The sequence below is a fragment of the Pieris rapae genome, chromosome 18 (genome assembly GCF_905147795.1).
Source record: "Pieris rapae chromosome 18, ilPieRapa1.1, whole genome shotgun sequence".
Classification (NCBI taxonomy): domain Eukaryota; kingdom Metazoa; phylum Arthropoda; class Insecta; order Lepidoptera; family Pieridae; genus Pieris; species Pieris rapae.
Genome location: NC_059526.1, coordinates 3,504,082 through 3,522,430, shown reverse-complemented (window position 1 = coordinate 3,522,430; position 18,349 = coordinate 3,504,082). Strand labels below are relative to the sequence as shown.

The window sequence follows — 18,349 nt, the reverse complement described above, 5'->3', positions numbered from 1 at the left end:
CTATCAGATTTCAAAAGACACAAATTAATTGATAGTATATTCGCATTTGTAATAACCTTGCCTACTAAGTAAGTCATGGCTTCATTATTATTCCAATAACAAGGATCTTAAACAAACGTTTTAAACATAACCCTGGACAAAAAGCAATATAAATTATTTAAAGTTCATCTCGCTTCATCAAATAAAATTTATTTGAGTTATCTCGTCTTCATCCCTTATTCAGGAAGGCATTTGATTGTAGGTGTCGACAATTTATATAAACATTGAAAATGGATCTAACTCATTTTGCGCCTATTTCTAAATGTTTCATATAACACTTAAGATTATAATTAGGAATTATTAAATACATAATACTTAAAGTCTTCTTAACTTATAAACAAAAATTACATATTATTAAATTTAATTGAAAATTAAAAATTATTTACGTAACTCGACGTCTCGGTGACTACAATTGTTTAAAAGCATTCATTTTCATAGTAATTGGTTCAAATTTCGATTACTTGCAAAAGTCTCTTAAACATAATATTCAAATAAATCTAGTATTTCACTTTGATCGAAATTACCCTTGAAATTTCAATAAATATTTTGTACCGCGCAATAAAAAAGGCGGTCCTCAAATTGACGTACTCACAGCAATTGTATACTAAGCTTTAGGTAGTAACGTCTGAAATGGTATATTTACCACACAAACGCAATACCGCGAACTTGAATACAAGCTCAGTATACAAAATCTTAAGAGGTAATTCCAAATCTCGACGGTTTTACATTTTTGTAACTCAAATGACTTGATTTTGGTGACACCACTTAAACGTCGTCTGTCAAGTTTTTGTGCACTCAACAATTATACTACGTATAACGAGGGCAGACGATAAAGCGAAAGGCACAACCGACCTTATTTCGTGGACAAAACTTATAGGACTGAGAATCGAGACAAACTACTTTTTTCCATCATTTCTCCCAAAGTCGATGAACCCACAAAACCGAGGAATAACTTTAAAATCGCCAAATTAATTATAATGGACGTCCAGTTTGTATGACCCACTTTTTCCTTGAAATAAGCCAATAACTGCATAGAATCAAGAGTCTTGGTTAACTGGTTGCAGTCCTGCGCGGACGCAATGTATTTCGCAAAGCGGGTGCACGCTTGACTATAGTGCCGTTTCGACGTCTAAGTGAATCGCACGTGGCGAGGTAGTGCAATATTGGTTAAACGAGATCGATGGATTAACTTTTCAATAAAAAAAAAATCGAGTAAGTTTTTTAACTAAATTTTAAAATATTACTTAAAAAAATAGAAACAAATCTAAATTAAAATAATTTTAAAGAAAACACTTTTTTACGGATTATATTTATGTATTATTGTATTTAAACTTATAATTATGTTAATAAAAGACAATACTATGTAAAAAAATTTTTTTAACCCAATGACAGTGATACTTTGTTAAATAATTGTTTTACAAGCTATTTTAAGTATTTCTCTAGTTTTAACGAGTAGTAAACTAATTAGTCTAGTTTTAGATTACTTAAATTAAGTAAATAACCAAATTTGTATATATAATATAAATAATTTGTTTCCTACCATTTAAAATATTTTGACAATACTAATATGAGGGTACATATATTTCTTAATAGTTCTAGTTAATCAGCTAACTAATAATAAATAAAAACTAATAAAGCATAGTCGTGATTTGAAAAGATATTAAAAATCTATTAATTTTAACATTCGTGGCTATATAAGATAGTAACTTCGTAAAAAAATATTTTATAAAATTTCATATATTTTGAAAATGTTTCATATACTTACATATTATTTCTATGGCTATTAAGTGTCAATGCGTAGTATGACCAAAACCGATAAATATATAAGAAAATCCACAAGGATTTGTCCATAATAAAAAATGAAATTAAATCAAAATATCATCTATTAAGATGTATTAACAAAGTCCATCAACAAAGGTTCATCCCATCGACACGGTATATTCTACATTCTCCTCAATTAAAATTTAAAAAAATAAATTCAGTTAAAATCATATTTTTGTCGCAACACAATATAAATCTATGAAGTTTTTTTTTCACATTCGTTTAAAAACGAATGAGATCTAATTTTGTTACTTACTTGCCAAGGCTTTTGAAAAAATGTCAGTGGGAAGCAGTGTATTTGTGACCTGATATGTTAAGAGCACATGCAAAAAAATGGATCTTTGCAATCTAATTCAAATAAATTATTATTTGTATTGGGTGGTTCATTAAAACCCCCGTTGTAACGTCAATGCCCCGTGTACCTTCTTAAGAAAAGTCACCATATAATTATTTTTAATATCACCATATAAATATTTCCTTATTGTTTAGCATAATTTTTTTTTATTAGTCGTGTTCTATGGTGTAGTTGTTCTATTAAGAAATAATGTCTCTTAAAGAACACCATTCTATAATATTAAGTAATTAATAGATAATTAACAAACAATTATGACTCCTAAAAAAGTATGATTCGCCATGACCATTGGTCATTAATATATTATGTACCTACATACTGTAAATTAAATAATGTCTATTTATGAAAAAATATAACTATTAAAAGAATATTTAATAAAATGATTGCAGTTATTCGCTTATATGGTCTTGCCTTGCGGCTACGCAATGCCACATAATTAGCGGAAAGCAACTTTATTTACATCGAAATCGTTACTATCACATCGATATATCATTTGAACTCAGTGAACGTATAATAAAAAGACCCTGATTCATAAGAGGCGTTGTCTTGCGTAAAACGGTATTTTACAAATTTGACTTGTTATGAAATTCATACAGACAGAGTGTTCAATGAAAACTGTTTCCTCCGGCAAATGGCACTCCCGGTAGGTTTCTGCCTCAAAGGCCGACAAGGACCAATTAAAGTATCTATTTGCCGCGACTGCCCTTTGATTCTTGGGCGTGAATTCCATTTCATGGGTTTTATGCTTCGGTGAATATTAATTTAAATAGCTTGTGCAATAAAACACTGATTTAGGCATTGTAAGCAAAAGCATTTATAAATTTATACTCAAGTACGAATAAATCTAGCAAGAGCCTGTACCGTCACTATATTCAAAACGAAGAAAAAAGTAAGTCTAGTCCAAATTACGTAGGTGATTGTGACCTTGATCTGTATTCGTTATGAATCACCACTAAACAAATCAAATTTGGTAAATAAATAAGTTTGGATGGCTCAATACGAATATGTTTATCGCTTAATAATAATAAGCATACGAAACGATAACACCTCAATTGAATATTATATCCACACTAAAATGCAATAAAATGCAAATGATATTCACTTAAGTAATTTCAATTCAAGTTAAATGCATCAAAACATGACCCAAACCTGTCAAGTGATATTTCAATTGATATCTCCAATTAGTATATCTGTTTTTTTTATACTTAATTTAAATATCTTGAACTTAACAACCACACACGAATGTGTCCGCGATATACTTCATAATGGATTAAAGAGAAAATATTGTAAGCAGCTCTAGGTTGCAACCAACAGAGACAATGTGCTTTGTGATGAACCGGATGATATATAAAAGCTACAACCTTTGAGGCCTTATATTTTACAATCTATTTTATGATCATTTATTTTTAATAGGCAAATAGATGATTATTCGGTCGTCATTTAACCTACAAGCTAGTGTTAAATGCTGACAGTTAATATGCATTGGTGTACAGCCGGGGATTAGCTTACAGGGATGAAGGCGATATGCTGAAGTGAGTAGAGTAAACTCTTCGGTGTTTTTATTAATGATTGATGTTTTTTTTAATCTACGATTGAAGATCTGATGATGATGGTACAATGCGAACCTAACCCCTAATGCAGCTATGTTGTACCTACCCCAGTTTGTAAGTAATAAGTATTAACGAGTTCACTGTATATGCGTAAACTTATAATTATTGTGAAAGTACAAATGTATTATTGAAGAATGATGTACAATCAAGAGACTGGATAAGCATACTTGTCTAATAGTATTGCATTCTTATCAACATGGCGTGTTATACAATTTATGTATTATTTTCTGTGGGAGATTGATTTTTTTGTATTAGTATTATTTCACCGATTTTCACTTATTAATGAAATTAAATTAATTAATAATCTATAAAAATAAAAGTTAATCGGAAAATATGTTGCTAAGCGGTAAAATTGTACATCGCTTCAACAATTTTTTTTATTTATTATTAAGAGAAAAAAATGTCATATATAAAAATGACGGGGACGAGTAGCACTGCAAAATGTTTGATATAGGTATGCTACTATAAAGGTCGGCTAAATAAAAAAAATAATAAGTGTGCGGGGCCAGTATCAAAATAAAAATGATCAGTAAGGACCTAACGGGTTCTTACTTTAAGAAACTATTGAGTATTCACTGTCCATCTTTTCTTATACGCCAACTCCAAATAGCTATAGTAAAAATGGCACCTAAACATATCTCACAGTTGGTCATAAATCATTGGTTGGTTTTTAAAACTACAGAATAACTTGATGATATCATAAAGTAAAATATATTTAAAAAATATAAACAGGTGATATTGCTCTGCTATTTTTCAGATTTCAGGACACTTCTAGTCCTTGGCACGAAAGCCTATAACTATCGAATTCAAATTGCCTGATGCAACCGCAAATGTATCTCAACGATGTCGTATTTGATTGACCTATATAAAATTCGAGATTAATAACTTGCGAGTAGTATCTATATATCTTGCAGGTAAGATAACCGCCTCACGGGACGACTACTGTTTCTAGAAGGACTAATATAGTACATTGAATACATTCAGACTCAGTAATGAAGCGGTTTACCTTTGTACTCGTCGAGATCAGGTAGATACTTGTTCCGTGTAAAGTATGCTGCACTGTCATTAGATCTTTTTCATTATATTACAGTTAAATCACCATTGTCGTGATTAGTGAATTATGTAGCGATAACCTTGTCAGTCAATTAGGGCGCGTTTCCACTGATGCGGAGACGAGCTGAGGTCATAACTGGCTTTGACGAAATAAACTTGACTTGCCTATTTCAAAAACACTATGTAAAACGTACATGTACTACTACTTCTAATTAATTTGCTATATTTGTTTTAAATATTGTAGAATTGTTTGATGATTTGCTTTTTATTAAAAAGAGTACCGAGAGTTTTTTACGCCGGCTTTTTCTCTCGGTCAACACCCTCTGTCTTCTTTGCCGATGAGTAGGGATGCCCGAATTAAATGACGTGGAATAAGTGATATCATGATGATCTTATGTTCCAAAATAAACGTATTTTTATTTTACTTAAAAAAATATTTGAAACATATGTTAAAGTGTACGAGATATTTCATAGATGTAAAATATAAATTCATCAATTTTAATTGCATTCGTGCTGACTGGTACCCAGCATAAATAGAGAACGTTGCATTCATACAATATTTTAAATATAAATATAAGAAAGTCACTCTTGGGGCTTGTATGTCAAAAGCCTATTGTATTTGACGTATAGTCTTAATCCTGATAGGTACTTGTAATATGAAATTTGCTTTGTGAGTTGTGGTTTAGTTTTGGTATAATAATAATAACAAAAATAATAAAAAATCTTTATTCATCGTCTTTTAAGTAAAAAATAGGGTTAGGGTTCCCAGCTCTTCCATAACAAACTTAATTACTTTTTTACAACTTAAAAATAGGTTGATAATGACATTATTTAACCTATTTTTTTGAACCGTTATCATCACACCTGAGTGCATGAGTAAGTATGTGGGCGTAAATGTGTGAGAGAGTGAATAAATAGAAATGATTTTTGAAAATATTTTTTTTATTAATTAGTTGAAGATTGTGTAAAAAAAAGCCGTCAGCTACAAACTTACCGTAACTTTGATAAATTTAAATTTTGTGTTTTCGTACCGCGTAATTTCAAGTGTGAAATCAGAGTGTTATCGAACAACCTACATTAAAATTGGGCTCCACCGTTAAATAAAAACTTCTTTCAACAACCGTTTCTATTTATAATAAAGTTTGAGACGCAACTCACAAAGCGTTAGCTCATTAAAATTATATTACAAAAAGTGTCAGAAGTAAGACTGTCAAATGCAATACGCTTTAGACGTACGCCGTTTTTGGCGCCAACTTGCAGATTTTTAAACATCGTTTCGCATTAATATTAATACATACAATCATCAAACATTTTATTAATAAACTATTTTCACACCACCTGGTAGATGAATCGGTAGGTTTTCTTATCGCTGTTATATCGAGATTACAAAAATGTCGTTACTCCGACTTTAAATAATGAAGTCGGGAGGATAATATCGAAATCTATAGAAGTTCCAATTTCCTGCAATTATTTTTTTTATCATCTCAATAATAAAAGTATAAGACACATGTTAAATGTTTATTATAACAATGGCTAATATATATTCCACTAAGATGAGTTCTTACAACATAGAATTTTCACACGTAATAGATAACTATGAACAATGTAATACAGGTTAGTGGCGCAAGCATAGTTTGATGCGATTTTTTTTAATATTTTGTATTGCTGTTGTTAATATGATGGTACATTTAAGTATTAATGTATTTTGTGTCGAATAAAGTTCTTTCTTTCTTACATAAAATTTAAAGTTATTATAGGTAGCTAAAATTAGAACTACAACCTTCTGATCATATTCTATATGATGGATATGTATAATTGATGTATTATTATTGATAACATTTACTTAAGGATGTTTTTTTCCGTGGTCATTTAATTATATAATACCATAATAATAATTACTTTTTGTGTGAAAAGTTAATAGTCTACGATATTGTTTCTAATTTATACTTTTACAGTTACGTAATTGATTTTTAATATGAATCGAATAATGCTTCAAATGATACAGTTTATGAAATCTCATAAAAATTCAATTTGAATTGAAATTATTGTGGCCATTTCATTTAGATCGTCTGGAATTTTATACTTTAACTTCTTTCGTTTAATAAATATAATTAAATTTCATTGTAAACTTCATTTAAAGACAATTCTCGCACTTAGGTTTAAAATAAATGACATTTTCCATTGGAAACCTAAATTTTACTCTTTCGGGTCTTCATCAGCGAGTGACTATATATGAACTAATGGTTAAACAGTAAACCAACTGTAACATTAATATGACCAAGTTCTCTTATTAAAGGCCAATCTGAGTCTGTCCTTCTACACAGGAGATACAGAAGGACTCTACAAGTATATTAACAAATTTATATACTCCGATGTGACAGATCCAACCAAACTATTACTAAAGGATCCAGTAACTCCAGTTATAGTTGCTATTCCCAATCATGATTTTCCGACTCACTTTGAAAGCCTTAAAAAGATCTTAACTTTACTCTCTTTATATTGACTGAACCTGAGGCATTAAATAATATAATTATGTAATAAGATTAAAACGCATAATAAAACGTTTTATTGTGACGTCATTCTATGTCGTTCATAGAGTACCATGACTCATTGAACCTTGCGCAGACCGGAAAGGCTTTTAGGCAACACATAACGGCACAAAACACTTTCGTTTCGAACGTAAATTAAAACCGAAAGTGTTTAGTTAGGGAATAAATGTATCTAATGTATGATATTTTTATCACCTCCGATGCTTACGGCGAACCAGTTTTTATTACAATATGGTAATTAAAGCGGCAGTAGAAAACAAATTAGCAGTAAAACTTACATGAATTTAGTCTAATAACATAATATTTAACAGTTGTTAAATATATTTTTAAATTAGCGTAAATCTTTTACATATTCCCGTTTATATAATTTATAGATTTTTTCTTGAGTGGTACTCGTAATCATGTAAAGCAAAAGCAGTTTGTAACAGTGTCCTTCTTTTCTTCGGGATTTTCAATCGTCCGTGTTTAATTTTAGTACTAAACAAATATTTTACGGAATCTTTGTAAATCATTACGAAAAAACGGTACAAGTTTTTTGAAAGGAGTTTGTTTACCTTCAACATTTCACTACTATATGACTCACTCGCTTTAGCAACTCTGAAACTATTAATAATTATGCTAAATAACATCATCTTAATATTTATTATAAACATATAATATGGAATCACAGGAGACCGAAGAGCTGGCTATGGACAAATAATATGGAATTATAACCCTAAATAGGTTTGGGCATCTGCATATGTTTCTACGATTTTTAAATTTTACCATAAATAAGTTGTCGATACGTGGACAAAAACATCCCAGTTTTCTTACGATAATTGTTTTCAACGTACGAATAAATAATTCTCAGACATTAAAAAAAATACATTTTCAGACATTATTAGTCAGATTTTCTCTAATCGATCTTGTATCAAAAGGTGATTTTGATTGCTTTAGATTACCTCTTTAAATAGTAATCTATTATAGTTCACATTTACTTGAAGTATAGTTTACTACCTAATTATTAAAAATGTTATAAGTCTATTTGTCTATCCCCTCTATTACCGCATAATCGGAAGTTGGCAGAAATAGATAATATTGAAAATTTTACGCATTAATTTTAAAGGTCATTATAAATTTCACATCACGTAAGGGATGAGGCATTTATTTAAAAAAAAACAAATCAACACAATTTTTTTTTTATTTCAACTAGCATTCGTGTTTGTCAAAGTGTAGACTGTGATTATTTTAATTAAGAAATGGGATTAAATTATCACCTGATCAGATTAGCTTTACCGATTCCGTATGACATAGTAAATCCCTCTTTGGCTTTGCTGTACTCAACACACAGAATAACCAATGCAAATGCTCGTCGTACAAATAGTATTCTGCTATTCTCTATTCGGGAACTCCTTCTTCGGCAACTCTTCAATTAATTAATCGGTCGTACCGTTCTCTTGTCAATTGTTGTCTTGTTTAGTTTAATATTTGTATGATATCTTCGTGTATGTCATGTTTGCCTATAAGTGCTTGTCACATTAAAAATAGTATTTTGTGATTTTTTTACCGATGTAACAGTGTGCCGAGCGTTGGCAAGCTTGTATCAAGTATAGAAAAGTAAGAATAGATAGTGATATCGATAGTTCAAAATCCAAGACTTTGATTTTGAAACTTTTCGGAAAAATTTCTACATATCTATCTTATAAAGTTTACTTATTATGTTTTTTTTTACACTACCATAAAATAATTTAATCGTTAATTAAAAGGCATTTTTATAAATCATTTAATACGTCCCACATAAATTAATTAAGTTGCGTATAGGGGCATGATACATTTACGACTGCGCTACGGGGGTAAACGACTACGTGTAGTAAATGCAATTTTTTTTAATACAATCGAACCTAGGACTTCCTGCTTATGTATAGTGGCTGTCACCACCAATTTAAGTAGTCCGTTAGTTGTGCTTATTAAACTATTATCCTAAATTGAGTACTAAAAATACATTATTACAAGTGGCTTATTATTTAAAATGCAGTTTATGTTTAATTATTAAATGTTAGTAGTACATGGTCGAAATGTAATGAATGTTCCTTGGTTTTACCATTTAATTATCATGCGCTATGCAAATTGGGATGCATTAATTGCCTTAGCTCAAACTTCCATTCTGAATCTATTTGAATTAATTTCTTTATCTACACAAAGTAAAGATGTTGTTTTTAGCTTGTTATGCCTCTAAAACTACTTGCGTTTCTTCAATATAAAGTTATATATATATATAAAGAGTAAATCAACGCTGGGATACATAGAAATAATTCATAATTCAAATGGCACACAGATTTCCTGTTGAACTAAGGAAAGATCAGCAATGCAGCAGTAGTTGTTTGAGGTAGACTGCATGGACCTGATTCCAACATGGAATCTTTGTTTCGTAGTATTTCTGAAGCAGGCTCTGCTCTTTCAGAGCTCACGAATTATCCTCTCACAATTCTTATAATTAGCTTTTTGTATTAAAATTAGTTTTGTATATATGTATTTTACATTGGTTACTTGTAATTTTTTTATTAATTTAGTTTTTATATAATTTTTCTTTGTATTTACTAGGGTCGCCTATAATTTATGTTACTTGATTTATGTACCAGTACCTGGATGGCCGTTGTGTCGTTAAAGCAATTTAAAAAATTGCAATGCACTTTTTTTTAATGAGGTGGAAATGCACTAACGCATCAAGAATGTCGAATTTGACGCGGGGACTTGTGGGGCTGGATCTACACTCAAAACCCTCTGCTATTCAGAGGGGTAGCGAAACCCCACCCACTAAAAATACCTCAGCCCATCATACGCCCTTAAGATGCCCATCTTCCTCGGGGTTCGCTACGCATTCTACCCATGGCACCCGGGCTTATATCCGCATAGAGAGCTCATCATGACCTGCAGTTCAGGGCCACTCGAGGTCGAGCCCCCAACCTTGAACTACCGGTCCTTATACAGTCATCCCCAGACCTCTCCCTGAATCGCTCAGCTGCCTCCTTCTGCAGCATTACATGCTCACAGCTTAAATAAAACCGTATGCATTATCACACTTTTAACAAACAGGCTTAGTCGGCCGTATGATTTCACGAACCATTTACTTAATAAGAACAAAAATGTCATTGAAGTTGAATGAGGTAATCTACTAGTTGTGACTCATTCAAAATTGCCATTCATCGTAAGATATATGCCGAAGTTCAACAACATGAAAAAATAACTTATTAATACTTCATTTAATCAATGCATTCTAATTGTGACATATTTCACATTCCTGCAGTTCTTGAATTTATTTCTTAAATACATATAAAATACAAGTTCTTCGTTTTACTAATATAAGTAACAATCATCTAATTGAAATTGGGTTTTATAACTAGTCAAAAGCATTAAATAATGAAAAGTTTTCATCGCACTGGAAATTTTCTTCAATAATCCAATCAAATATCACAGGTTAACACGGTTATGTTTAAAAGTTTCTTCATCCTCCTTAAGCGAATTACTGCAAATTTATTTATTCTTAATAATTAGAATCGATTAATCGACCAAATCTTTCAGAGAACGCGATAATGAAATAATAAAAAAAACTATTTTAAAATTCTGAAAGTATTCGAAGTACAAATACTTCTGTTATGTGACTCAATTAATATATATTTAGGTCTCAAGTAAATACTAGTAAGCTACGCTTTCAAGGTAAAACCTCTCACTCTGACATGATTGTTGAGATAAACGTGCGGGTTCTATTGCGTATTATATCACAATTTACAGGTCTATGGAGAAAGTAAAAGCTAGTTGTGGTTGACATTTGCGACCTATCTCATACTTTATAGTGTATTGTCGAAATAGTATTAGATATTTGCGGTTTATTCTGATTAGCTTAAGGCAGTATAATGTTTTGCTTTTTTTTTAGATCGTTAACGACATTGTATAGCATATTTTTAATTGATTATATTTAGTATATTTCGTAACGGCAAATTTCCACAGATTATTTTAACCTTCACTAGCGGCATACTAAGGGCCTGTTTCACAGTGTATGGATAAAGTGCCAAATAGCTATGCAACACATAAATTATTCGAAAGATAAAAGTTCCGAATAAGATACTTGGCATTTCATGACAAATAGCGCTATCTGACAGTCGTGAAACGCAAAAATACTGTTTATCCTACAAATAAGTAACAAATAGCTTATTTGGAACTTATCCGGACATTGTGAAACAGGCCCTAAGTATAACATTCGCTATTCTATAAAAAATGTTGTTATAAAAAATTTATATTAGAATTTAAACTTCGCATTAGACTGCAAAATTTCTTTATACGAATTTGTCTTTAGTGAATTTTATTTATTTATTTTTTCACATTCTAAAACAATGTGTATGCCTAAAAAATACAAGAAATATGACATCACAAATTTAACACACTTACACATACACATCAATTACATTAGAACTTAAGCAATATATCAAAAGAAAAACAAAAGAAACGGCCACAAAATAAAAATTTCACTATGTTATTATTATTTGTTCAAATTATACACTCAATTGGTTTATTATAGATTTCTATCTGCTTTATAAGATTCACGTGTAATTTAAAAATCTATTGGTGTATCGAATATGTTTGATAAGATTTGCTTCTAAATAAGTCAATGGTTCATGGCATCTAAAGTGCGCTATTGACTTGCTTACAAATGATTATTTAGATCCATATACACAATAATAGCGTTATTATTCGCCGCACCAAGGACATCTGTTCAATCTTGAACAGCACTGAGTGTTTTGAATTCTAGAAACGATTAAATCTCGGTATTCGGTGACCTAAAACCTTGGTTGTTTTGTTGTTGAACACTAATTAAAGAGAAATGACGCGAGCAAAAACAAGCTTACCTGACTTACCTCACATCTTGTTAAAATTGTGACGTTATTAAAGAAGCGGACACATTTTTTATCTCCACTAAGGGTTAACTTAGGGGTTTTCGGTTCGCTAAACAGAATACCTAGATGCTGCAACATGTTTTTGTAATATTTTTAAGGTATTTTAAATTTATTTTTAGAATTATCTTGTATTGTTTATCTATGTAAACTTATAAATAACATTATTATGTAATGTACCACCGTCCCTATTATCAAGCAATTGTTTTTAAATTGTATAACATAGTTTTTTTCTCTTGTCGAATTATCACTCCAGATGATCGGCCAAGGCGCGAAGGTTCATGAAACATTCCCGTTTGATTGAGATTGGTCAACATCACCAACTTGTCCAATAACAGAGGCGTTCTATGGCGTATCGTATGGCAAATCACATATAAGCAAACCCCTGTTCCATCTTTCATTTTAAGGTACATTGAAATCTGGTGACTTACGATAAAACGTCATACAAAAACACAATAAGCGAAAGTAATAAATTAACAATTATTGATCGTATTAGGACTATATTGTATAAACTACGAATTTGCGTGTTGTTCTCACGAGTATGTAAGTGTGTGCTCCTATTTCACTATGCCTCCTGCTGATAGAGGACAAATCTTTGTTTTTAATTTATTTTATTATTTTTTATTACTCAATATGTCATATGGAACATCGTGTTGTGATTGCAGCTCCTTACAAACATTGTGTAAAAAAAAACTTGGCGATTAAAAAGAGTAACGGAGAGTTTATTGCCAGTTCTTCTCTTCCGTTCTACGGCCTTGATTTGAAAACTGGCAGTAAATGTAAAATTAGAATCATTTAAAGTATATTTTGACGTCCATAAGTGTACATTATGTTACCTATATGAATAAATTATTTTTGATTTGATTTGATTTGATATACGTTAGGAAGTTTATTTAAAGACAGCGGATTCGACTCTCGACTTACGGATTTTTCGCTGTCCTTCTATTATGTGTACCCAACCAAAAATAATCGTGCATGTGGGATAATTTTATGACGATGTACACCGGTAAAGGACTGTGAAATAGTAGTTTAGTGTATGCCGCATGGGATACTAAAAACTGGTAATTACCTTTGTGGATACGATACTTTTACGGCCTTGATCGTTCCAGGCGTACATAGCTGCCTGGCTTCAGGTTGTGCAGTATCCTTATACTATTTTTTGTACTTTTTTTTACGACAGAAAATGCTGTTACGCAAATTCCTGCGGAGTATTACACCAGCTGGTATTATGTGGGACTCAAACTTAAAATTTATCTCAAACTTTAATTTACCCAATAAAACCTAACGGATGCCTTTGTAAGTTGCTTTTTCTGTGGCTAAGGTTTTTGTTATATTTTACATAGTAGTAATCTATTCAAGGGAAACGGTAGGAGAACTGATGTGAAACGTAGATAGCTTATTTGAAACGTTGGTACTTTTAACACAGCACCATCTGTTAGAATTATATCAAATAATAAACAAATATTTGCAATAAAATACTATTGCGGGTATAAAGTGAGATGTAAGCTATTCTATCTTATAAGTTATATCAAACTGCACACGGTGTGCAAATTTGATTGATATCGGTTCGGTAGTTTAGGAGGCCATCGCGGACAAACAACGTGACACGTGATTTATATATATTTATACTATAAAGGACCATTGTTTTATACAAGCATAAGTATATCTTCTTTTCTTGATAAGCAAGTAGATGATAAATTTTCTGTTCCCCATTTTTAGGACATCCTAGTTTCTATTCAATATTTTCCTTCGCCGTACCAGCAAGTGTTTTGTGCACAAAGAGCACAAAGAAAAGCCTTGATACAACGATGTTTCAATAGTTGTCAATCAGTTGTTTTGTTTTGTTTAATATTAGATCTCTTCGTGTATGTCATGTTTGTCTATAAGTGCTTGTCACATTAAAAATAATATTTTGTGATTTTTTTTAGCGATGTAACAGTGTGCCAAGCGTTGGCAAGCTTTTTATCAATAAATAAATAAATGGTCAACGGTCAACGGTCGACGGAGCCACTAAACAAATACTGCACTAAACATCTTAAAAAACCTAATAACATTATCTCTAAAATATCACGGTACAGCCAATTACTGATAGTCATATGATAAAGGGATCAATTATACGATCTGACGACAACATACCAGGCTGTTTTTACATTCATACCATTGAGTTAATAAAATGTTTCGATGCGGAACTCCGAGAACTACATCAACAAGATTCCCAGGTGTAACTGTGAAAAAGTCAAGGTTGATGGCAACAACTTGGTTGTAAATGGCCTAGATCGCTAAGGGTTATTATACACGTGTTGTATTGGTCTGTTGAATACTGATTTATTTATTAATAACTTCGTTTCATATAATTCAAGCAAAGGGCCACATTAAAGAACCAATAATCATAAGGAATAAAAAAAAAATTGATCAAGTCTGAATCTACAGATAATAAATAAAAATAAATGTTGTTCGCATTCGAATTGCAAAACCATTTTCCTGTTGGATATTGAAGGCTACATCGTGGTATGACCGAATTAGATCGCAGTCATTTTATAATCGAATTGTTACACTATATTTCCTAATACCCAACATTTGAATACTGCAGTTGTGAACATTGTAGCAAAAAATGTAAAAATATAATTATTAGTATAATATAATTTAGTTTAAAAAAATAAATTCAATCTAATTACTATATATTGTATACGAACTTTAAAAAAACATTAATTGTGCTCAACCTTTGATTGTTTTTAGTTTAATTATTGTTTAACAAAATAAATGTAGCCTTGTTTTGTTGTTTTATGTTTATTAAAATTATTAATAATGAGCATAAAATAAATTCAATCTATATATTATTAAATTAGTGCTTAATTTTTAAGTTTTTTTTAAATGTATTTTATTATGTGGTTCATAACTCGAATAACTAACTTACTGAAAATAAGTAGTTGACATTCCTTTATTTCTTAATTTTAAATTCTCCATACTGGGTAATTAAATAACAATAATAAAAAACCCTAAAACCCATTTTAGGCTAAAGTAATCTTGTTCAATTTATTCATTTTTATTAATAAAATTAAGTATTTTTCTTTCTGTGTACATTATATTGGATATGGACTCAAAGAATAAACTATTACAAACTAGACTTTATATATTAACGAGAATAAAAATGAAACTAAATAAATTGCAGGAATTGACAAAAAAGTTTTGATCAATCCCATGAATTGCAAATTACAAGGCTGTATGTTAAAACTTGAAAACTTTGCAAAATGATTGTTTCAACGAAAACTGTACAGAGATGTACTCATCTCGATACACAATAATATTTCAAATAAACAACAATAAAACACAACATATCACAAACTTCCAACCCATAGTCTCCTGTGAATTCTTTTACGAGGAGTTCGGAATTTATCTGGAAAAACTATCATGTGCGAGTGAAACACAAACCACATGCCACTTTAAAAGGTATCTAGGTTTCAGCTACTGGTATTATTGTAGAGTTGAACAGAAGTAATAATTTTGATTAGTAATCATAACAATCAAATATACAGTAATTACAATGTTCTTAAGCTATATAGTCATAATTCAAATAATTAAATATTATTATAAATAAAAAAATTTATTTACATGAGAAACTTAATATTAATATGGCGAGATACACGTCGCCATTAGCCGTCTCAATTTTAGTCAACTGTGTTCAGATTTACATGCAAGATGCGTACTGCCTTTTTGAATTTGTCAAATGCACCAATATTGCGAATTTTAGATGGTAATTGATAAAATAATTGCACACCCTCATACCTAATAGACTTCTTAAAATAATTTGTACACGGCTTCGGCAAGATAAGCAACCTCGCTCGACGAGTATTGCGTGTAGTTGTGTATTTGATAATATTTAAAACAAATTTATGAATAGAACGAATTCTATTTGAAATGCATCAATATAATATAAATCTAAGCTTAGTAACACATATTGCATAGAGTGTATCGCTTGTAAGATCTGTCAAAATGAACCTTCGGCGCTTCCCACGACTTTTCTGTTTTCTGTTTCTGAACTGAGCGTTTGAATGTTAACACCTATAAAAGTAAAGTTTTCCGAGAAATCAAATTATATATGAACCTTAAGCCTTGATAGATTATGTAAAGATAATGACAAGGATGTATGTAGTCATCAATTTCAATACCGCGTGTTCTTCCGCATACAATTAAACAAAGATTAGATTTATTTGTTGAATGTTTTGATTTATTGGCGAGTAATAGATAAATCCGATAAAATCAAGCTAATAAAAGATAAGTCAAGCAGATTCATCATCAACTTTCTAAGTCAAACTACCTCCATACTTGGCGGCAAGTTTCCTAGTATGATTTCCATTTTCATATAACTGCGTAAGCCCACAACTCATTTGTTCTCGTATTGGTCTGGTAATGGGAATATTACGTGAAGTGATAAAAAGGTTGTTAAATAAACTAATGCGCAAATGCACGGGCTCTTCTGTGTTCATGTCAACTAACACTTTAAAAGACGCCATAAACTCCTTTTTAAATCATTGACCCATCATGACCCATTTGAAGATGGATTAGCTGCACATCAGCACCTTAAAAAGGTGGTCTAAAAATCCATCGAGTAGAACTGTAGCCTTTTATGAGTCAACACTTCCTCCACGATAATCTTTCACTTTTAATTCATCATTCGTAAGTCATCTTTGGTGGTCTAGTATAGAATATCTCATAATATTTCTTTCAATAGACTTCGCTCCACGCCTGTGTTAGAGTCGCCCTTTAACGAGGTATAAGTAAGATGGGGCCAAACGATGGGGAAACAGCGGGGCATGTGAGGCGTCATGCCAGAGAAATTCTTTTTAAAAGGTGGTCTGACGATCTTGCTACGCCCCGCGCTGGTGCATTGACGGTAGGGGCAATCCGCCCAGTCCTAAAAGACTGGGTGAATAGACATTGGGGTGCTGTGACGTTTCGGCTATCGCAGATATTGTCTGGGCATGGATGCTTTGGTCGGTATCTACATAAGGTGCCTAGAAGGGAGATGCATCCGTTGTGCCACCACTGCGGCGCTCCAAATGACACGGCGGAGCATACTGTGGCTGAGTGTGTCACCTGGACAAGGGAGCGTCATGACCTGGTATCGGTTATAGGGGCGGACCTCACTTTACCGGGTATTATAATAGCAATGCTAGGGAGCGAGGAGGCCTGGAGTGCAATGGTCTCCTTCTGTGAGCATGTAATGCTGCAGAAGGAGGCAGCTGAGCGACTGAGGGAGAGGTCTGGGGATGCCTGTAGAAGGACCGGTAGTTCAAGGTTGGGGGCTCGACCTCGAGTAGCCCGGAACCGCAGGTCATGATTAGCTCTCTATGTCGGATATAAGCCCGGGTCCCTGGGGTAGAATGCCTAGCGAACCCCGAGGGCCCATCTTAAGGGCGTGTGATGGGCTGAGGTGGTTTTAGTGGGTAGGGTCTCGCTACCCCTCTGAATAGCAGAGGGTTTTGAGTGTAGATCCAGCCCCACAGTCCCCGCGTCAAGTTCGATTCTTGATGCAGGCCTGCATAAGTGCATTTCCACCTCATTTAAAAAAAAAAAAAAAAAAAAAAAAGGGGCCAAACGATAGCGCGTAAATAATTAGTTTTCACACCAGACAAAGCAGTCTAAATATGCCTAAGAGAATATAATTAAATATCCTATGTGTGAACTGGTTTTAAAGCAATAAATATAACTGTGAAATACTGAATAAAAGTTTCGTAAAAGTTTGTAAAAAAATAGAAACGGAAACAATGATTTCTCATAGCGAACTTTGAGCCAAGTCTCGTTAGCAAAGTTAAATAATTCTTATATAATACATGTGGAAATTGTTTGTTCTTAAAGTCACCAAGCAAGTGGCAATCGGGTCGACACAATGAGACGTTGATATTTTTTGGTTATAGCTAAGGCCCACTTTTGGGCCAACATTTATCCAAATAATCTTGAATGGGAATGGGAAAAAAGATGAGAGTAAATTTTTGCGATACG

At 31.9% G+C, this 18,349-nt stretch overlaps 1 protein-coding gene across 1 annotated transcript in view; it reads left to right on the top strand.

The window, feature by feature from the left end:
* The first annotated feature begins 1,089 nt into the window (after positions 1 to 1,089).
* The window catches only part of LOC110999359 (proton-coupled amino acid transporter-like protein pathetic), a 37,245-nt gene continuing 19,985 nt past the window's right edge, over positions 1,090 to 18,349 (top strand). The window contains exon 1 of the mRNA XM_045632214.1: positions 1,090 to 1,251. The gene's annotated coding sequence lies outside the window, so the exon portion shown is untranslated. The remainder of the gene's footprint in view (positions 1,252 to 18,349) is intronic.